The sequence below is a fragment of the Mauremys reevesii genome, linkage group 1 (assembly GCF_016161935.1).
Source record: "Mauremys reevesii isolate NIE-2019 linkage group 1, ASM1616193v1, whole genome shotgun sequence".
Lineage (NCBI taxonomy): Eukaryota > Metazoa > Chordata > Testudines > Geoemydidae > Mauremys > Mauremys reevesii.
The window spans coordinates 269,165,831-269,188,118 of NC_052623.1; the positions used below are offsets into that span (position 1 = coordinate 269,165,831).

At 43.3% G+C, this 22,288-nt stretch overlaps 1 protein-coding gene across 15 annotated transcripts in view; it reads left to right on the plus strand.

The window, feature by feature from the left end:
* Nucleotides 1–22,288, plus strand: part of TNRC6B (trinucleotide repeat containing adaptor 6B) — a 240,123-nt gene that overhangs the window by 9,284 nt on the left and 208,551 nt on the right. Inside the window, exon 1 of one of the 15 annotated variants that reach the window (XM_039489257.1) lies at nt 6,865–6,888. The exons of 13 other annotated variants lie outside the window; for them this stretch is intronic. The gene's annotated coding sequence lies outside the window, so the exon portion shown is untranslated. Of the gene's footprint in view, nt 1–6,864; nt 6,889–22,288 lie in introns of those variants that run through there. One more of the 15 variants, XM_039489237.1, reaches the window with a different exon arrangement.

The window sequence follows — 22,288 nt, forward strand, 5'->3', positions numbered from 1 at the left end:
TTTTTTAATTAATTTTTAAAAAAATTTTTTTTTTTGTTTTTTTTTTTTTTTTTTTTTTTTTTTTTTTTTATCTTTTTTTTTTTATTTTCTGTTAGTTTGTCTATTGTTACTTTTTTGTGTCTTTTTGCCAGTTTAGTTATTTTAGTGGCTTTTTGGCTTTTTCAGTTTTAATTAAGTTAAACTTAAATAGTTTATTACAAGGAAAACTTCTTATTAGTTTAAACTAATGGTAAAAAACATGGTGTTAACCTGAAAAACACAAATTTTCCACAAAATTTGTGTCCACAATTTTTCTGTTAGTTGATCTTTTTCCATTTTTTTTTTTTCTTTTTTATTTTTTTTTTCTAGCTTTTTTTATTTTCCATTTTTTGCTTCTCTTTGAGTTTTGTTTTAAATTTTTATTTTTCCATTGATATTTTATTTTTTTCATTTATCCATTTTTCCATCCATCATGATCCATTTCCATTGATTGATTTCCATTCACATCTGAAGATGTTATAACTGTTCATTTTAAAAAGATGATAAATTGTAAGTAAATAAATAAATATGTCTAAAGTGTGGAGTTTAAGTATCAGTAGTTAGCTGTAATAATCCTCTGAAATCTTTAATGTAAAATTTTAAATAAAAATAAAAAAAAAAAATAACAAAAAAAAAAAAAAAAAAAAAAAAACAAAAAAACAAAAAACAAACAAAAAAAACAAAAACAAAAAACAACACACAAAAACAACAAACAAAACAAAAAATGCACAAAAAATAAAACAACAATCAAACTACAAAAAAAAAAAATGATAACAAAGATAAAAAAAAGAAGTCTGAAAAAAAACATAAATATATTCTCTGAAATACAAAACCATGAACACAAACATAACTTAATGCAGATTAGCACAAAGCTTACCAAAAAATTTTATTCAAAATTCAGTTTTTAAAATTTTTTTATTACCTTTTCAAATGTACATAAAAAAACACAATAAACAAAGAGACTACAGATGTACTATATTTACATGATGTTTATTTTAATTTATTTACATAGAGAAAATGTGTTTTAAATCCACCAAAAAGGAAATGTCTTGAAAACAGGAATAAGCCATGAGAGGGAAAGATTTTAAGATTTTATTTGAATTTAAATTTATGATGAAAATATTTTTTTATTTTTTTTATTATTTTTTTGAATAATACTTGCATGATTTTATTATTGGATATATTATATGTCTAATTTTATGAATATTATTATTTATATGGATATTTATTTTTTTTATTTGTTTTTATTTTTTTTTTTTTTTTTTTTTTTTTTTTTTTTGTGTTTTTTTTTTTTTTTTTTTTTTGTGTTGTGATAAAAAGATAGGCATGGTTTTTTTTGTGTCTAAATGTCTTAAAAAATTTAGATTTGGATGTTTTTTTTTTTTTTTGTGTTTGAGGATGTGTTGAAAGAAAAATGTAGAGAGTCAGGATATCAGATCATGGCTCAGAGCAGATGATGTAGAAAGGCAGATGTGAAGATGAACTGGAAAAAGGAAATCATAGTGAAGAAGAAATGAAGAGGAAGAAGAGTCTGGTTCTTTTTCTTCTAGTCCTGTTCTTCTCTGGTTATCTCTTTCATCTCAATCTTCTTTTAATTAGGATTTTTCTGTGATTTTTAATTTTTTAATTATTTATTAACAATTAATTTTATTTAATACATTTTATATAACAACTATACATAAGGATTTGGTTAATTAAATAAAAAATAAAAACAAAAAAAAAAAAATAAAAAAAAAAAAAAAACAAACAAAAAAAAAAAACACCAACACATGCTTGTCCTTCTTTTTCTAGGGATCAAGCTGCTTTTCCCCCTGCTCTGCCTGTATCCTGCCACATCTGTACTTGTTTTTTTTTAAAGTAAAAGATTTTTTTTTTAAGAGAAAGGTCTTTTATAAGAATAAGAATAAGAGTGTCTTTATAAGAGTGGAAGAGTAAAGTAGAACTATAAAAGTGACAGAGTCCTGTGTGTAAATATAGACTAAAGATGTTATTGGAGCGTAGCTGCTTTTGTATTGATTAATATTTCACTTTTTTTTATATTTTACTTGGCGAGAATCATTTTTTTTTCCAATGAGAATAATATCATGTTCCATCCATATATCAGAAAGATTTCCTGTGGTGCTAGTTGATAACTTTTCAAAAAACTTTTATAAAAAAATTTTAAAATTTTTAAAAAAATAAAACTAATTTGGAAAAGAAAAATGTTGAGAAAAAAAAGAAAAAAAAAAATGTAAAATTTGTGTGTTCTATTTAATGTTCTTTAGAAAATTTATTTAGAAAATATTTTTATTTTTTATTTTTTTTAACTTTCAACTAATAAAGTAACTCCAATATCCTTTTAAAATAAAAATATTCTTTCTTTTTTTGATTCTTCTTTTTCTTGTTCATTCTTTTCTAGATTTTTTTTTTTTTTTTTTCTTTTAATTGCAGCTGGCAGCTGGCATTTAAGAGCAGCATCCTAGCAAAACTGGAACACATTGCAATGCTTGTGATACACAAGCATCAATGCATATATGGCAAAACTTTTATATTTTATTGTGGTTTCTATTTTTTTTTTGTTTTTTTTTTTTCTATGGTAGCTTCTGACATAGCTAGCTGGCTGGCCATGCCTTTTTGTTGCTTGCTTTTTGTGAACAGAATGGTGAAGAGGCTGATGATCTTCTAAAACTCTCTTTCTTCTCTTCTTCTTTCTCTTATTCATCTTCCCCCCCCCCTGCCCCCCCCCATGGGCCCCTCCCACCCCTTGCTGCCTTGCTGACCTCCACTTCTCCAGCAGCCAGCAGCCCAGCCAGCAGCTAGGCAGAGAGCAGCAGTGTGCTCCGCGCAGTTCTTGCCCGCAGGCACTGCTTCCCCCCTTCCCCAGCTGCCATTGGCTGGGAACCGGCCAATGGGAGTGCGGAGCTGGTGCTTGGGGTGGGGGCAGTGTGTGGAGCTCTGTGTCTCCCCTGCCTAGGAGCTGGACCTGCTGCTGGCCACTTCCGGGGCGCAGCGCGGTGTCGGAACAGGTAGGGACTAACCTTCCTTGGCTGGGCAGCACTGCCGATGGGACTTTTAACAGCCCGGTCAGCAGTGCTGACCAGAGCCGCCGCGAGCAGTGCCTTATATTCCATGACCCAGTACTGGGTTGCAACCCACAGTTTGAAAACCACTGCCCTAAGGCATGAATAAAATGACATAACAGATCTCGTCTGTCTCTAAATTCTGTGTTGGTAAGCATACTAGCTGAACGTGTTTCACTAATATTTTAAGCAAATAGTTAACCTTGTCAGTGTCTAAATTGTGAATACCTCACTGAGATGAATGAGGCGGATTAAAAAATATTAGGACTATTTAGAGGCGATTTATAGGAGGGGAGATAACAGGTATGTAACACCCTGTCTGCTTTAAGGAAATTTACACTGATGTAATTAAGTTTGTGCAAACCTCCAACATACAAATGCTGCACCAGCGCAAAGTGGAGTGTGTTTAATTTGGTATGTTACTAGATTGAGGCCTGGGCTAAACACAAAGTTGGATCAGTTTAATTAAAAGGTGTGATGTTGCACCACTTTAGTTAAAACAGTTGTTGCATGAACACTCTTGCATCATTTGTTAAACCAACTAAGTCAAGTCTAACTTTCTCCTGTTTAAACTGATGTAAGCAGAGTAGAGCAATTTAAGTCCAGATGGCTAAAATAATGGTTTGAAAGACTTGATTCTTAAACAGTTTTACAAAGACTCAACACTATCTCATCTTTAGATTACAATTCATAATGAACTAAGGCCAAGGTTTTCAAAAGTGACCAGCAGTTTTGGGTGTCTCAGTTTTAGGGATCCAATTCTAGATACCTTAAAGGGGTCTGATTTTTCAAAGTGCTTAGCACCCTGTCACGGGATGTCGGGTCACGTAAGGTTAGCTGGAAGAGCGGAGGCAATTCTGCAGTCGATCAGGTCCTACGCCGAGGACCCTTACTGTAACATGGGGTAGTAGTACTTAGTGATTAGAGTCAGGGAGCGGCCCTTCCCATCAGGGCAGTGTGGCCCAATGGCCAGAGTCAGGGAAGTAGCCCACCTCTGAGATTGCACAGCCAGTTGACCTGTTGGGGGAATGGGGCGCCACTCAGGGGCGTGTGGTGCCCTGGGTAGTGGGACTGGTGGTGGTGCTCACCACTGAGTCAGCGGGGATCCTCCCTAAACATGCTGATCAGTCTCTCGGTTCACTCACCAGCAAAGAGTTCAAGTCCCCTGGGCTGCTTCTTACCCTTTACTCCTCGTCGAAACTCTCCGGGTCTCTGGGGTCCTCAAATGGCCGGGCTTCCACTGGTGCTGTCCTTTCTCTGGGCTCATCTGACAGCCTGGAGTCTCTAGTCAGGAACTCTGTTGTGGTTTGTAGCAACTCCCTGCAGGGAGCTTGCAGCCTGTGACCTTCCCCGTCAGCAGCCTTCCCAGACTGAGCTGCTGGGCTGATACCTTTTATATGCTGCCTCCAGGCTGAGCATGCCCAGCAGGGTCAGAGTGGCAGAATTAACCCTTTTGGTGCTGGTGTGGGGTAGGTATGCCCCATCACACACCCCCGGCGGGGGTCTGCCCCCAGTGTCGTCCTCTCCTGCCTAGGAGAAAAAGTCTGCATTAGCGTTGGCCCTACTTGGGTGGTGTAATACGCTGAACTCATAGGGTTGGAGGGCGAAGTACCATTTTATAATCCCATGTTTGAATCCTTCATGATGTTGATCCATCGTAGGGGTGCATGGTCTGTAGTAAGACAAAAGGGGCTCCCCAGTAGGCAATACCATGGAATCTCTATCACCCATTTTACTGCTAGAGCTTCCTTTTCAATGGTGGAGTACTTGACTTCTCAGGGAAATAGCTTCCAGCTTAGGTACAGCACGGGGTGTTACTCTCCCTTTTTTGTTCCAGTGATAGCATGGCCCCATACCCCACTTCTGAGGCGTCAGTTTGTAAAATAAAGGGTTTTGAAAAGTCTTGGTGGAACAGGATGGGTTCCAGGGTGAGTCGCTCTTTCAAGGACCGGAAGGCCCTTTCACAATCCTCTGACCACTGGACTTTCCGTGGCTGGGGGTTCTTTGTGAGGTCAAAGAGGGGGGTGGCTACCGTGGCAAAATCTGGCATGAACCATCTGTAGTATCCAGCCAAGCCCAGGAACTGTCTTACCTTCCATTTTGTTGTAGGGGTGGGGTAGACACTCAGGGCCTGTACCTTGTCTGTCAGGGGATGGAGTTCGCCTGTCCCCACCATGTAGGTCATTTATTTCCACCTGAGGTGACACTTGGTGGGATTTGCTGAGAGTCCTACTTCCTTCAGGGCCTGTAGGACCACGGCGAGATGTTGTAGGTGTTCCTTCCAATTTGTGCTGTAGACCACAATATTGTCAATATAAGCTGCTGCATGCTGCTGCTGTGACTGCAACAGTTGATCCATCAATTGCTGGGATGTAGCCACGGCCCCATGTAATCCAAAGGGCATGGTGATGAAATGGTATAGGCCAAGTGCTGTAGGGAAGGCTTTCTTCTCCTGGGAAGTGAGGATCAGAGGAATTTGCCAGTACCCCTTGGTCAAATCTAGTGTTGATAGAAACTTAGCACTACCCAGCTGTTCCAGCAGTTCATCCACCCATGGCATTGGGTAGGCATCAAAGCAGGAAATGGCATTGACCCCCCCTAAAGTCTATACAGAACCTTACAGTTCCATCGGGCTTTGAGACCAGGACTATGGGGCTTCTCCATTCACTCTGGGATTCTTCCACTACTCCCAGGGCTAGCATCACCTCGAATTCTTTCTGGACCACTTCCCACATTTTCCAGGGAAGTTGGCGATGTTGGTTGCAGACCTTTTGTCCGGGAATGGTGTCTATGTGGTGGCTGGTAATACTCGTTCATCCTGGATGAGAAGCTAAAACAGGGGGGAAGTCATGGACCAGCTGCTGTAGGCTTATTTGTTGCTCTGGGCTCAAATTCTGCCCCAATGTGATTGGTGTTATGTTGGCGGCTCCATTGGCTACTGGTCCGAATTCGGGGTCTGGGGGGTAGGGGGCAATCAGTAGGCCTTCCCAGGCCTTCAGGAGGTTCACATGGTAGATCCATAGGTCTTTTAATCAGGGGCGGCTCTAGCAATTTGGCTGCCCCAAGCAGTCATGTGTGCGGGAGGTGCACCGGAGCCGGGGGACCAGCGGACCTCCTGCAGGCATGACTGCGGAGGATCCGCTGGTCCCGTGGCTCCAGTGGACCTCCCGCAGCTCTGGAGGGTTCGCTGGTCTGGCGGCTCCAGTGGAGTATCCACAGGCATGCCTGCGGGAGGTCCGCGGGACCAGCGCACCCTCCGCAGGCATGCCTGCGGGAGGTCTGCTGCCCCGCGGCTCCGGTAGACCTCCCGCAGGCATGACTGCGGAAGGTCCACCGGACCCGCCTGCCGCCCTCCAGGGAAAATGCCGCCCCACGCGTGCGCTTGGCGCGCTGGGGTCTGGATCCGGCCCTGCTTTTCATTGCCCAGGGAGTCTGACCTCATAATCCACCGGTCCCACCTGTCGAACAGTCTCAAACAGCCCCTGCCATTTGGCGAGTAGTTTAGATTCTGACGATGGCAACAGGCCCAAGATCCTATCCCCGGCCTCAAAGATCCACATCTTGGCCCCCCGATTGTATTGGCGTTCCTGGGTCTGCTGGGCCTGGAGTGGGTTCTCCCAGGTGAACTCCCCAAGCTTCTGGAGATGTTCCATCAGTTGCAGGATGTATGGGACTGACCCTGTGACCCTCGACTCTTGTTCCTCCCAGGTCTCTTGGAGCAGGTCTAGGATCTCCCTCAGCTGCATCTCATAAAGGAGCTCAAACGGGGAGAATTCTGTCGAGGCCTGGGAGACTTCACCTACTCCAAACGGTAGTGAGGGGAGAAGCTTGTCCCAGTGTTGTGGGTTGTCATCCACGAATTTCCTAAGCATGATTTTTAGGGTTCTGTTAAATTTTTCTACTGGGCCGTTGGTCTGTGGGTGGTATACCAATGTCTTGAGAGCGTGGATGTTTAATAACTATATAACTCGGCCATCAGTTTGGAGGAAACATTTGTCTCTGGTCTGTCAATATTTTTCAAGGTATCTTGACCTTGGAAAAATTTTTAAGAAGCTCTGTGGCTCTGACAGGGGCTGTGGTGACCTGTAGCGGGACGGCCTCCAGGTAGCGGATCATGTAGTTGACTACCACTAAAAGATACTGACACCTGGATGTGGTGTTCTCCAAGGGTCCCACTAGATCTAGGCCAATCTGTTCAAAGGGTATCCCCACGACTGGGAGTGGGATCAGAAGCACCCACTGTACTCTCTTTGGGCTGGAGCGCTGGCATTCCGGGCACGAAGCACAGTAGTCCTGCACCTACTAGTGTATGCCAGGCCAGAAGAACCTCAGTGCTACACATTGCAGGGTTTTCTCTTGCTCCATGTGGCCAGCCCAGGGCACTGCATGGGCCAACTGTAACAACTTGTGACAGAACCTCTTGGGAACCAGCAGTTGGCCGAGTTCCTCTCCAGTTTGTGGCACTTGGGTCACCCGGTAGAGGTGATCATTGTGGACCTCGAAGTATGGTCCCTGGGGTTGTCTTGGGCCGATGTCCACCTGGCCTCTGGCATCCTGAACTTGTTCCCAGGCTCGGCTCAAGGTCGGGTCTTCCCTCTGTTCCTGTAGGAAATCTCCATGTTGGGGCTACACCCACCCAGCACTCTTCCTCGTGTTGGCCTATCTCCAGGTGTACCTTGGCAGTGGGGTATATAGGTGTGACTTCAGATCTGGGGTGTCCACCAGGCTGGCCCAGACTGGCATTTGGCTGCAGCCGGAGTCAATGAGGGCAGTCACGGGAGTACAGTCTACCTGCCCGAGTACAAAGAATTTGGTCGGGCCCTTTCTCCAAGCCAGTGGTCCGCTGTCCACACCTAGCCATAGGCACAATCCATGAACAGGCAATCCCGCCAAAATTCCCCCATTCATAGCAGCACCCTTTGGGTACTTCAGCCTGCAGGTCATGTCCTGGAGTCCCCAATGCACCCGGCAGAGTTCCGTCAACTCGCAGGGTTAAGTCTGCCACCTGACTCCTACCGGTGTTCTGTGGGGGATTCTGCTACACTGGGTTTACGCTGAGATCTCCCCATCTCCGGCCTAAGTTGTTGGGGCTCTGGGTTCCAGCTTCGTCCAACCAGTCCTTCTGGTTTGGGGGGTTGTTGTTTGGGTCCTTCAGCGGCCAGGCAATCCTCCATCAAAGAGACTCTTCATTGAGGGTCGCCAGCTGGTGGCGCTACACCCACTCCTTCACCCCTGCCTGGAAGATCTGCGTAAATTGTTCCAAAGCTACGGCCTCTGCCCCCTGGGGCCTGGTTAAATTATCCGGATTCAGCCATCTCCAGCAGTAGTCCCGCATGCGTTGGGCCACTGCTTGTGGTCGAGCTTCTGGCGGGTACCATTCTTTGCAAAGTCGCAGCCGATAGGTCTCCGGGCTAATGCCGGTATGAGCTAATATGGTGGGTTTCGTAAGGGAGTAGTCCAAGGCCTCGTGGAGCCAGGTTCCGGTAGGTGGTTTGTGCCTGGCCAGTCAAATATGGGGCCAGTAGTGTGGCCAAGTGTTCTGGAGGCCAACGGGTGGCCATAGCGACCCTTTCAAAAGTGACAAGTAATGTCTTGGGGTCATCACTGGGCCCCATATTGATGAGGCGCACCAGTAGTCCTGCCAGGGCGTCCCCCGGCCCTGCTCCTCTGGGGACAGGCCTTGCCGGTCCTGATGGTTGCAACAGCATTGCCACCTGCTGAACCAGGCATTCCTGTTGGGTCAGGTGCTGGGCCACCAAATCTCGGAGCAGCTGCTGTTGTTGCTCCTGATGCTGGGTCATCTGCAGCTGATGTTGATTGGCAAGCTGCTGCATCAGCTGAACCTGATGTTGTTGCTGCTCCACCGCCTGCTGCTTGCTTTCCAATATCCACTTAAGGAACTTCTCGGTAACCATGTCGGGTTGTTGCAGGGATCCTGCCATCTAATTCCTCTTATCTGGACCGCTCAACAAGTCCTGCTCAATGCCCGCATTCTCCACCAAGCTGTCGCGGGGTAGGTACGCCCTGTCATTGAGTGTCGGGTCACGTAGAGTTAGATGGAAGGGTGGAGACAATTCTGCAGCTGATCAGGTCCTATGCCAAGGACCCTTACTGTAACATGGGATAGTATTACTTAGTGACTAGAGTCAGGGAGCAGCCCTTCCCATCAGGGCAGCATGGCCCAATGGCCAGAGTCAGGGAAGTAGCCCATTTCTATGAGATTGCACAGTTGGTTGGCCCATTGAGGGAGTGGGGTGCCACTCAGGGTGTGGTGCCCTAGGTAAGGGGACTCGGGTCCTCTCTGCTCCTCTGAGCTCAAGTCCCAGCCCAGGGCCCTGGTGGTGGTGCGGGTGCTCACCACTGCGTCAGTGGGGATCCTCCCATAATATGCTGACCAGTCCCCCTGGTTCACTCACTAGCAAAGAGTTTGAGTCCCCTGGGTTGCTTCTTGCCCTTTCCCCCTTGTTGAAACTCCCCTGGTCTCTGGGTTCCTCAAATGGCCAGGCTCCCACCAGTGCCATCCTTTCTCTGGGTTCATCGGGCAACCTGGAGTCTCCAGTGAGGAACTCTATGAGCCATAGTTGGGGTTTGTAGCAACTCCTTGTAGGTAACTTGTAGCCTGCAGCGTTCCCAAACTGAGTTGAGCTGCTACCTTTTATATGCTGCCTCCAGGCTGAGCATGCCCAGCAGGGTCAGAGGGGTGGGGCTTCCTTAGCCTGCAAAGTAGAGTTAACCCTTTCGGGGTTGGTGCAGGGTAGGTGTGCCCTGTCACACACACACACCCTCTGAAAATCCTGACCTCTTTTAAAATGTCTCAGTGTAAGTACCCAGAATTTAAGCACTTGAAATAACTATTCACTTTTGAATATCTTGGCCTAAATTACAAATACTGGGGATTTTAAAATGCTGCTATTGGTATTTGAATTTTACAAAACTGCTATATGAAAAACACTGAATATTAAGGCCCTGATTCTGCAAACATTTAAGCAGATATGAAACTGTACACACACAAATAATTCCTTCAGTGAGACTACTCGTGCTTAAAGTTAAGTATATGCATCAATGCTTGCAGTTTTAAAGGCCAAAATTGTTTTTATTTAAAACTTTTCTCTCAGTGCCACAGTCTGTCACTTCAAAACAAACTTGAGTTAGTGTTAACAAGGAAAGTTATTTAGATGTTCAGTACATTATAATAAGTTCACAATAACTTGTTCAACAGTCCAAACTTTTTAAAAATAGAATCCTAAGGTTAGGCTCCTAAACCCATATTTAGGCACCTAAATGACTTAAGACCACAAGTCCCATTGATATCAAAGTGGTAATCTTGAAAGAGGATCATAGCTTTGGCAACATTTTCTGCTTTCTTGACTAATGGAAATTCAGAGTATAGGATGCTAGTTGCAAGTATAACGTGCTGTTTATCAGTTTGTTTTCACAGTAATGGTATTGATGAGGCCCTGGAATTACCTTGCTCAGAATAGATGAGTATTTTAAGTGGTAAACTTCTTAGTTTAAAAAAAAGTGTGTAAAATCTGATATTCCTTTAATAATTAGGAAACTAGTTAGAGAAAAGACTACAAAAACCTCCATCCACTTTTGCAGTTTTTGGTTATAAAATTAGGAGAAAGTAAAGATTTAGGAACATGTAAAAAAAATATGAATTAAATAAAAAAAAGTGTAAAAAGTCATTATCTCTATCCACTCTGGTGGATGAAGTGTGTTCTCTCACACAGTTGCAGTGAAGGGGAATTGTTGCACCATTCAGTTAAACGTCTTGTTATAGACAAGCCCTAAGTTGCACTTATGTAAACTGTACCTTGTACTGGCGTAGTGAATATACATTAGGAGTTTGCACTGGTGTAGTGTCATCAGTGAAGTTATGCCAGTATGAATTTTCTTAATGTAGACCAAAAATAATGGATGGTTTAAAAGACAGTAAATTGGGTGCTCCTGTTCTTATGGCTTTTGTGGAATGGCTTTTGTGTTAGTTAGCAAGGAAAGTTTTATTTAGATTTAGGGAATGACTAAAGAAATTGAAAAACAGTACATTTAAATTTGATCACATTTAAATGACTTCAGTAGTGCATACTTTAAATAGCGCTTCCAGAATTAAAAGAAAAACTTTTTTTAAAATATTTTTTTTCTTCTTCCCTGTTGATGTTTAGAAGAGTATTTTGAATGGGACCTAAAGTAGCACCATTAAACATGTGCAGGCAAACCCTCCCCCTCCTCCTTCCTCTGTGCATGTACCTGTTTGCTGTCTTAATGGTTTCAGCTTTGTGACTGCTGTTACTGATAAACACCCTCTTGCAGGAGGTTTTGGTGGCTATGACTTCAGTTCACAAACAATCCACCAATCTTGAATTGCATCCCACAATAAGCATGTTAATTGGATGTTTCTGCTAAAATGATCAGCAGTGAAATAGTTAATAATGTTGACGTTTATATTCTTATCTTTAAGTTTCAGGGTTAAAGATGATCTGCCAAGGGGGCGGGGATGGGCTTCTGTCTTTATTTTTGCTTCTTTATGATGTATATAGAAGGCCTGAATGGTGAGAGGATTTTTGCTTATTATTTTTAATATTAAAAATTCAAGTCCTCTCTTTAGTGTGAAAGATTCTCTGACCTTGTCTACTCCTTGCCCTAAATCTTGCAAAGCTTTTCCATTGCTTCTAACATCAGTTTTGCTCCATTAGTGTTAGGATCTGTAGTATAAATGGACTGTTAACATTTTAGGCACTTTGATTAGACCTGCATCAAGTAGAGTTAGCTGACTGTGTGTGTAAAATGCTGGTGGTAGCTGATGTGGCTAGGATGACCAGATCGCAAGAGTGAAATATCAGGACACATTGGGTGAGCGGGGGGGCAGGAGAGAGACCCACAGCTGCCCAGCACCCCACATAGAACGCCCCCACTCGCTAGTTTCGCAGTACACAGATTTCTCCTCCCTCCCAGTGCCCTTCCCTACAGCCCCACCACTACAACTAAACAATGCCCCACACAGATCCCCACTGCCCAGTTCCCTGACACACACAAATCTCCCTCACAGCCCAGCACCCTCCATACCCTCACAGCCCAGCACCCCACACACACCTCTCAGACACTCACTCCATCACACCCTGCCCCCTTCCCTGGCCACATTCACCAGCCGTGCTGGGAGGTTTCTGGCTCCTAGGATTATAGTGGCAAGGGGGGTCTCCAGACTCTCCACATGCTGCACCTGCCACAAGCGCGAGCTCCGTGGCTCTCACTGGCCGGGAAAAGTGCCAGTGGGAGCTGACGGAGCCACAGAGCGGGGCTTGCAGGTGGGAGCAGCCTGCAGAGTCCCCCTCCCAACCCTAAGTGCCAGAGGGACCTGCCGGGAGTGGGCGGGTCCCGGCGGTGCCTACCTGGGACAGCTGCTCCCGGGGAAGGATCTGGCAGGTCCCTCTGGCTCCTAGCATCAGGGGCAGCCGAGGGGTCTCCACGTGCTGTGCCTGCCACAAGTGCAAGCTCTGTGGCTCCTATTGGCTGGGAAAAGCACCAGTGGGAGCTGCCGGAGCCATGGAGCGGGGTTTGCAGGCGCCAGCAGCGCGCAGGGAGCCCCCTGCCCCCCCCCACCCCAACCATAAAACCCAGAGGGACCTGCTGGGGGGCAAGGTGGGGAGTCCCGGCGGTGCTTACCTGGGGAGGCTCCTGGGAAGCATCTGGCAGGTCTCTCTAGCTCCTAGGGTAGGGTTGGGTCGGGTGGGGGCGGAGGGCTTTCTGCCCACTGCTGGCACCTGCAAGCCCCATTCTGCAGTTCTGATTGGGCATGAGGAAGCCGGTGCAGCACGCGGAGACCCCCTCCACCTCTGTGCCTAAGGGCTGCACTGTAAGCTTTTGCTGGCAGGCAGGTGCTGGGAGCTGCCCCACCAGGAAGCACCGCCAGCCTCGAGACTTCAGGTGTGTGCGGTGAGCAGTCCCCGATATCGGAACAAAGGGCATCCTGACTGATGTGTGGTCGGGACGCGGGACAAATGTCTTAAAATTGGGACTGTCCCGATAATATTGGGATGTCTGGTCACCCTTGATGGGGCCCATCTGCTATGTTGTGGTGTGAAAATAAATATGAACTGGAAAGGGACCTAGAGCTATGGAGAGCTGAATTAGAAAAAATAAATGGCTTACGAATCAGACAACCAGTCAGAATACATGTGGTATTTCACTGAGAGGAGCAAGAAGATGCTAGTAAAACTAGATGGCATAGAGTTAAAGTGTGTAAAGTGACAAAGATTGTGACATCAAGGGGAAAGTTTTTAATAAAAATGCAATTTTAGCCTTTTGCTACTGAAGTGTTGAGTGATGTTGAGAATGGGAGTGTGGATGCAGATGTTAGGTGCTGCATGTAGAGCTCTTAGTGTAAATGGAGGGAGTTGACGGGAATTCTCTCTGATAAGAATATGCCAAGTAGACTAAATCAGTGGTTTTCAATCAGAGGTACACAGAGGTCTTCCAAGGGCATATCAACTCATCTAGATAAGTGTCTAGTTTTACAAAAGCTACATAAAAAAGCACTAGCAAAGTCAGTACAAACTAAAATGTCATACAGACAATGACTTGTTTATACTGCTCTATATACTATACATTGAAATGCAAGTACAATATTTATATTCCAGTTGATTTATTTTATAATTATATGGTAAAATGAGAAAGTTAGGAATTTTTCAGTACTAGTATGGCTGTGACACTTTTGTATTTTTATGTCTGATTTTATAAGCAAATAATTTTTAAGTGAGGTAAAACTTGGGGTATGCAAGACAAATCAGACTCCTTAGTAGTCTGGAAAGGTTGAGAGCCACTGGACTAAAGAACAAAGTGTGTAAGATTATGACTGTCAGTCATGAAGTATGAGTCAGAATGCTGGCCAGTGAGGAAGAGAGAATAACAACTTCTTTACATGTCTGAAATGGGAATGCTTAGGTGGACGCTGGGTAAGATGAGAACTGATAGGATATTCAATGAAACTGTATTAGCCAGGATGCAGGTAGTCCCCATCATGGAAAAGCTGACTGGCTATTGACTGAGATGGCTATGTCATGTGAGATGATGAGACATAAGATGTGTTGGCCAGAGAGTACAAGAGCTAATAGTCATGGGACAAAGACCATGAGGAAGACCTAGAGAAAGGTGGTTCAAGATGCTGAAGGAGGATATGAAGATTGGTGTCAGCTTGGCAGATACACTTGACAAGAATGTTTGAAGATGAAGAACAAGAGCAGTCGACCCTGATTGACAAAATAATGTGAAGATGGAGAAGCTCACTGCCCATCTGCATTGGGACTCCCAATGTCACTAACGCTAGGAGAGCTGAGCCGGTATTAGCAGCAGTGTCAAAAAGCCTTTATATGACTGGAGAGCTAGTGACAGTATGGCCTTACAAGAGCCAAGACAGTGAAAGTTGAAAGGGAATGGGACTTTTGGTCAACACTTTTTAGAACTTTGATTTTGTTTACACTTCAGGGACTGATATAGAGAAAGGAAGTCTCTGTTAAAGACCTTCAATTAAGGCAATAGCTAATGCTATATATCCACTGACATTCTCACCACATCCTTCAGCTAATCCAAGGAGATGAGTTGGAATTATTGATATTTTTGAGGTTAAACAACAAGCAGGAAAAATCCTTTTTGGGTCTTCTCTGTGCATCAGAAAGTAGGAAAAGGGCACAAACCCAGATTTTTTTTTTTCAATTTTTATTTTTTACAGCTTTGCAGGTCACCTTTAACCTGTTGAGAAGAACGAGAGCAGTTCACGCTTCTTAGTTATTATTCCAGGCTATCTAAAAGCTCAGGAAGATGACAATGCATTGGTTTACCCTCAGTTCATAATTCAAGGATATCTTCACAACCATGAGGGCTAGGAACAGTATTTTATTTTATTTTTAATAAAAGGAAAGCTACTCATGGAGCAAATCTGCAGCCAAGGGGTAGATTCCTTGGCAAATTGCTGTTGAATACACACAGACCTGTCCACAGATCAAATTACAAATTTTTCCACCTTAAATTGTTATAGGTCAAGAAGTAATCCTTGATTCCCAGAAAATAGCTATAAAAATGGAATTTAAAAAGCACATTGCCTACTTCTTAATGTGGAGTGAGAAAAAAGGGGAATTCTGCTCATAAAATAAGTGTAATACCTGATCTACTGAGGTGCTAGCATTGTACTTTGTTTAGCGAAGAGAGGTTAAAGTCCTCGGCAGTGTTTTTCTGCATAATATGAATTGGCAGTACCATGTTCATTTTGGCAGTTGCTGATGTAAATAGCTCCAAGACACATGATCTGAGGGTCAGTGTGTGTGTGTGTGTGTGTGTAATGCCACAGTTTTTATGTAGCCTTTTTATTCCTGCTTGGTGCCCTGAGAGATCTTTCAGTATTACTAACAATATATGTCTGAAGCCCTATCTGTCCTAGAAAATTAGTTTCTATATCGCCGTTTAAAATAGCTTTGTCCCATCTACAGTAGCAGTTAGATCATTTTCAGTACCAGTTCAGAAAACGTGATTGAGGCTTGGTGGAAGTTTATATTGAATGAAAAACACTGTAATTCAGTTTAAAAAATCAAAACCAAATATTTTTCTAGGCATTTTATACTATGTCAGATTTAAACTTGCCTGCAGAGTGTAGTGGTGGTGATTTATAGAATATTATTGTTCTCTCCTGGGTGCTGGGAAGAGCGGTGGATTTTAAAATTCTCTCCTCTCTTTCTATTTGAAGGATGGTGCTTCCTTTCCTCCTGGCAGATGGTATGGTAGACTATGGGAATCCTACTCCTCTGCTGCTAACTAATGAGCAGAGAGGGAGTTCTCTGTATTGAGAGGAGATGAGGGATTCTAACTCTTCTTCTGGCAACTGGCAGGAATACTTTTCCCTCTTCTTCTTTACTCCTTCCCATCATCAGAAGTTCCATTTCTCTGTTCAGCCTTGTAAAAGCCAGGCAAAGCAAAGAAACACTTCAGTGACCAGGGGATTGATTCTACAGTAAATTCTGTGTATTTGGAATCATAGCAACAGGTCCTGGATTATAGCTGACAAAACATCAGGTTTCTTGTGTTATCAATTTAAAATCATAAATGAGTTTGAGTCACCTTTGGAATATCCTCATCAGGGAAATGAGATTTTTCTGTGGCTATGTCAGCAGTTGCTTTCTGTGACATATCTTTAGGCAGCCTGAGGCCTATTGAGTATAGAGTAAGCTCACAGTTGCGTTGTTGGAATCATTCCGGCACATGAGTCAGGACTGAGATTCAAACTAAACTCCCTGCTGTCAAGCATTTACCCGCTTAGTAGTAAGATATTTGAGCCATGATGGCAGCAAAGACCCCTTTTTTGTCTCCCAATGGAGTGCTCTTAGCCAGAGATTGTTTGTAAAAAAATCACATCCCACAATGCTTTTAGTTAATGCCAGAAGCTGAGAAGAAAACATTTCAGTTTGACAGCTAGTTCCATGACAAGAATGGTTTATTGCTTCACCATGTTGCTCATTAACTATAAGCTGTAGCCAACCAACAAAACTGAATTAAAAAAACCAGCAACCTGTTCAATCATACCTCTACTATAAACTCTGTCTTTTGTATAGTGCTTGAACTATTGCAACTGGAACAATTTCACTAAATTGCAGAGAGCTGTTCAGGTTCCCTGTGTTGCTTGCTTGTTTTAGAACACTTTTAATTAGAAAGAGATGATTGCATATTTTCTTACCAGTTGGGGAGTGCGAGGAAATGTAAAGAAAACTGGTTGCTCCGAACTCTGAATTATTTGAAACAGATTTTGACACTGTTCACCTTTGTGGTGATAATGTAATACTGTTTCTCCTTCACCTTAGGATAAATATCAATCATACAATCCAAGAGTCCATTCTCCCCAGGAAGGAATATCCCACATCAAGAATTTTTTAGCCTGTATAGTTTCCTACTCTTTTTGTGTGTGCGCGCGCATGTAATTTACTACTCCATACCCTGCAGAAGAAACCATTTCTTCTTGCACAGAGAAGTTATGCCTTCAGGAGTTCCTGTTGCTGTTGCCCTGAAATCCTCTGTGAAGGATATTCTGTAGTCCAGAAAGAAATACAGCCACATGTTGAATTAATCTGTGCTGTTTTCTTTGATGGCTTGTTTAGGAGTGAAGGGGATGAAAGAGGATCTTGGATGAACCCAGATTTCCCTGTAATCATGTTCTGCTCCTTTCAGTTCTGCAAGCTGAAACCTCACAGGTCCCTGCAGAAGGATTTATGTGAGGTCACTAAAAGGGAGGCACTTGCTGGAAGTGTATTAATCTCTTCATACGTGAATGTAGAGTGCAAGGCCCTATATGAATAAAGTCTAGGGAAAATCTTATTCTTAGCCAAGGGGTCGTGCTGTTGTACAGGTCACTCTGCTGCTTCATAGATTTCCTAATCAAGCCAGCTGAACTGCTGTCACTTCGTATACTAGAATCCCCAAGAGAGAGTGTTTTCAGATTACATTATAGAGGACACACAATATTAGTTGATTGGTACAAGACCTAATTTTTTTTTATGTCCACCATGAGTTGTTACTGAATGGTTTCTAAATGTTAGTGCTAGTTGACACCCTCTGGATCTGACTTTTTGGTTGTGATTGGATATTGAGAGAATAAGGAACATACTTTTGTCATGGTTCAGGCACATGAATAAAGAGCAGGTGTCTAGGACACTGCTGAATTTCCTGCCTTCCTTTCATTCTGTTAAAGAAGTGACATTTGAGTCTCTTTTGCTTCTTTCTTTCTCTCTCCCTTTCTGAGAAGGAGTCAGTAGCAACCAAGCGCAATTCCAAGGCCAGAGGGGACCACTGTGATCATCTAGTCTGACCACCTGTATAATGCAGGCCATAGAACTTCCCCAAAATAATTCCTAGAACAGATCTTTTAGAAGAACATTCACTCTTGATTTAAAAATTGTCAGTGATGGAAAATCCATCATGAGCCTGGGTAAATTGTTCCGATGGTTAATTACCTTCATTGTCAAATGTACACCTTATTTCCAGTCTGAATTTGTCTGGCTTCAACTTCCGGTCATTGGATCATGTTGTACCTTTCTCTTCTAGATTATTAAATATTTGTTCCCCATGTAGTTACTTATAGACTGTAATCAAGTCACCCTTTAACCTTCTCTTTAAGTTAAATAGATTGAGCTCCATGAGTCTATCACTATATAAGGCAGGGGTTCTCAAACTGGCGATTAGGACCCCTTAGGGGGTTGTGAGGTTATTACGGGAGGGGGGGGCTGCGAGCTGTCATCGTCCACCCCAAACCCCGCTTTGCCTCCAGCATTTATAATGGTGTTAAATATATTAAAAAGTGTTTTTAATTTATAAGTGGGAGGGGGGTGTCACTCAGAGGCTTGCTATATGAAAGGGGTCACCAGTACAAAAGTTTGAGAACCATTGATATAAGGCATGTTATCTAATCCTTTAATCATAGTCATTGCTCTTCTCTGAACCCTTTCCAATTTATAACATCCTTCTTGAGTCATAGACACCACAATTGGACACAGTATTCCAGCAGGGGTCTCACCAGTGTGAAATTCAGAGGTGAAATAACCTCTCTACTCCTACTTGGGATTCCTCTGTTTATGCATCCCAAGATCGCATGAGCTCTTTTGGCCACAGCGTTGCACTTGGCCTCTTGTTCAGCTGATTATCCACCATGCTCCCCCAAATCTTTTTCAGACTCTCTGCTTCCCAGGATAGAGTCCCTCGTTTAGTAAGTATGGCCTACGTTCTTTGTTCCTAGATGTATACATTGACATTTAGCCATATTAAACCACATATTATTTGCTTGTGCCCAGTTTACCAAGTGATCTAGATCACTGTCTCAGTGACCTGTCCATTTCTTGACCACTCCCCCAATTTTTGTGTTATCTGCAACCTTTATCAGTGATGATTTTTTGTTTTCTTCAAAGTCATTCATAAAAATGTTAAATAGCATAGGGCCCTTATAGGATCCCACTGGAAACACACCTACTTGATTATGATTCCCCATTTATAATTATATTTTGAGACCTATCAGCTGGCCAGTTTTTAATCCATGTAATGTGTGCCATGGTAATTTTATATCATTCTGGTGTTGTATCGTAACAAGTCAAAGTACATTGCATCAACACTATTACCTTTATCAATCAAACTTGCAATCTCATTATTAAAAAAGATACCAAGTTTGCTTGATAGGATCTATTTTCCATATACCAATGTTGATTTGCATTTATTACATTACCCACTTTTGATTCTTGATTAATCAAGTCCCGTATCAGCTGTTGCATCATCTTGCTTGGGATTGATGTCAGGCTAACAGGCCTATAATTACTTGGATCATTCTGTTTACCCTTTTTAAAACCTGGTACAACCATAGCTTTCTTCCAGTCCTCTGGAACTTTCACAGTGATCTAGGACTTATTGAAAGTCAACATTAACAGTCCAGTGAGCTTTTCAGTCAGCTCTTTTAAAACTTTTGGATGCAAGTTATCTGGTTTGCCGATTCAAAAATGTCTAACTTTAGTAGCTTCTGTTTAACATGCTTCAGAGATTCTAGTGGAATGGATGCTACTGCTTACCTGGGTAAAATTCCTGCTTATGCAGGTGGATCTTTACAGCACCGACTAGAACATTGTTGGCAGAAATGGATGCTTAATCTGAAGGATTGCATCATAAGGGGGGTGTTTTTTGTTTTTTATTCCTAGGTCATGACTATGGTAGAAACTAAGGCCTTGTCTACACTGCCTTTTTTCTGTGAAAGGCAACATTTATTGACAAAACAGTGGAGGTGTACACACTGCAGTGCTACTTTCAGCAAGGAAACACCTCTGTTTCATTGACAAAAATAAAGCCACCTCAACAAGAGTCATAGGGCTTTTTACACAAAAGTTTCATCAACAAATTGCCACTGTAGACACCGCACTTGAACTTTTCTTCTGTACCATGATTTCTATGAAGTTCTTCTCAGCAGAATTGCTCTAGGTGGTGGTCTGTCTGATTAATCCAGTCTGCCTTCATTAGGTTTTAGTCTTTTAAATTACTTGACTGACACTATTGGTCACATTCAGGGCTGTCTCTAGAGACCTGTGGTAGCACTATCAAAAACAGGAGGGAGCAAATAAATGTCCAGTCTTCCCTGATTTTCATTCAGTGAGAGAGAGTAGATTCACTCTACAGGTCCTCTCATGCTGTGACTGGTAAAAAGCCAGTGGGGCATGCTGGGCAGATTATGGTGGTGATTAATTCATGCATCTCTCAAGAGAGCGCTGCTAGCAACTTATAAGCATGCTGTAGTCTGGCCCTACCTCAAAATACAATCACTTGACATTGATGACATGGCAATTTAGGACTTATCTAGAAGAACAATTAGTTTGTGGCAAGCTGGGGAGTGAATCTGCCATGCACTAGCCTGCTGTGGACTAACTGTCCATGTGGATCCTACTGCAGGGTCCACATGGATGGTTAGTTCGCAGCAGGCTCTTGTGTCCCAGCTTGCCCCAAACTAATTGTTCTTCTAGATAAGCCCTTAATATCCAGCCTCTAACCAATACCTTTTGGGGAAGAGCCACTGAAAAGGTGGTCTTATGCCAATTCCAGTAGCATCTGATATCCTCCAACTTTGGATCCCAATCAATCAGGCTTTTAAACCTAGTTCTAACCCTGAAATTGAATTAGTCTTGCTGGTAGGTTGATGATACCATTGGAGAGTGAATGGCAGTCAAACATGCATACTGATGCTTTTAGGTTTATTAGTAGCCTTTAATGTTTATCATTGTGTGCTGCTGTCTTGATGATGTTGCTTTGAAGGGGCTCCACAAGTTTATTTCTGAGAAATCTCATGGAGTTGTGCAGGGTGATGGCTTTGTTTTCTGAGCACTTTCAGTACAGTCACTCCAGAAGATTCCGTTCTCACTTGTTCAAAGTGTACGTGAAGTCCCTGGGGTAGATTGTGAGACATGATGGGCTACACCGTGGATGACTCTCTCATTTCTATGGATCCTTTTCATTATGTCCAGATGGAACCATTTCCCTGTTATCTTAATGTCTGGTAGAAACAAGACACTGGATGAAAGTCAGTTGGCTTAGATTTAGTTCAGATACGATGATGGTAATGTTTATTGACAAGAAGAAGCATTGTTAAGAAACAGGAAATACTGTGACCTCTTTCTCAGATGAGGGTCTTTACTCACCTAGTGCAGAAGTGTTTCACAATGCTCTGGTCCTGGGTTCCCGGAGAGTAGCAGTAGTTCGAAACTCCTTTTATACTTGACTAGCAAAAGTATTATAATATCTCAGCATGGACTTTGTTAGTTACTGATTCCGTTGTCATCTCAGCGTTTTAGAACTGGAATGTATTCTGTGTGGGTTTACCCCTGAAGACTCCTCCGAAGCTGCAGGGAAGACTGGTGTGAGCACGTTACACTTATGCTTTGGTATTTGCCCTGGCTGCTAGTTCACGTCTGGGTGAAAACTGGGGTGCTGTCCGTACAACACTTTATCAGTCTTGCAAAACTGTCATAAAAGTATAGTTTCACAGGTACAGAATCCACTTGCACTTTCCATTTGCCTCGGTGATTGATAATAGTGAAAAAAAGATATTTTACTCACCTGTCAAAAAAAAAATTCACCCTAGGTCAGGGATTCTCAAACTTCATTGCACTGTGACCCTCTTCTGACAACAAAAATTACTACACGACCCCAGGAGGGTGGGACTGAAGCCTGAGCCCGCCTGAGTCCCACTGCCCTGGGTGTGGGGGCCAAAGCCTGAGCCCCACCACCTCGGGTGGGGAAGGGGTCAAAACCGAAGCCCAGTGGCTTCAGCCCCAGCCAGGAGGCCTGTAACCTGAGCCCCGCTGCCCAGGGCTGAATCCCTCAGGCTTTGGCTTGAGCCCCGAGCCCCAGCACGTCTAGCCCAGCCCTGGTGACCCCATTAAAATGTGGTCATGACCGACTTTGGGGTCCTGACACACAGTTTGAGAACCACTGCCCCTGTGCAAATGGATAAGTACAAATTTGTGAGGCCTGCCCTGAATGGTCCCAGTAATTTCAGAGATCATGTCTTCCTTATGTCCTGTTATGATATCAGTTCTTCACAGAACACAATTAGTTATCTCTCCCAAGGGTGGAGTTTGCAAGAACTGGTTGACTTCTGTGACAGATCCACACTGCTGGAATATGTTGCTTGAAATGGGTCTGAGCTTGCCCTC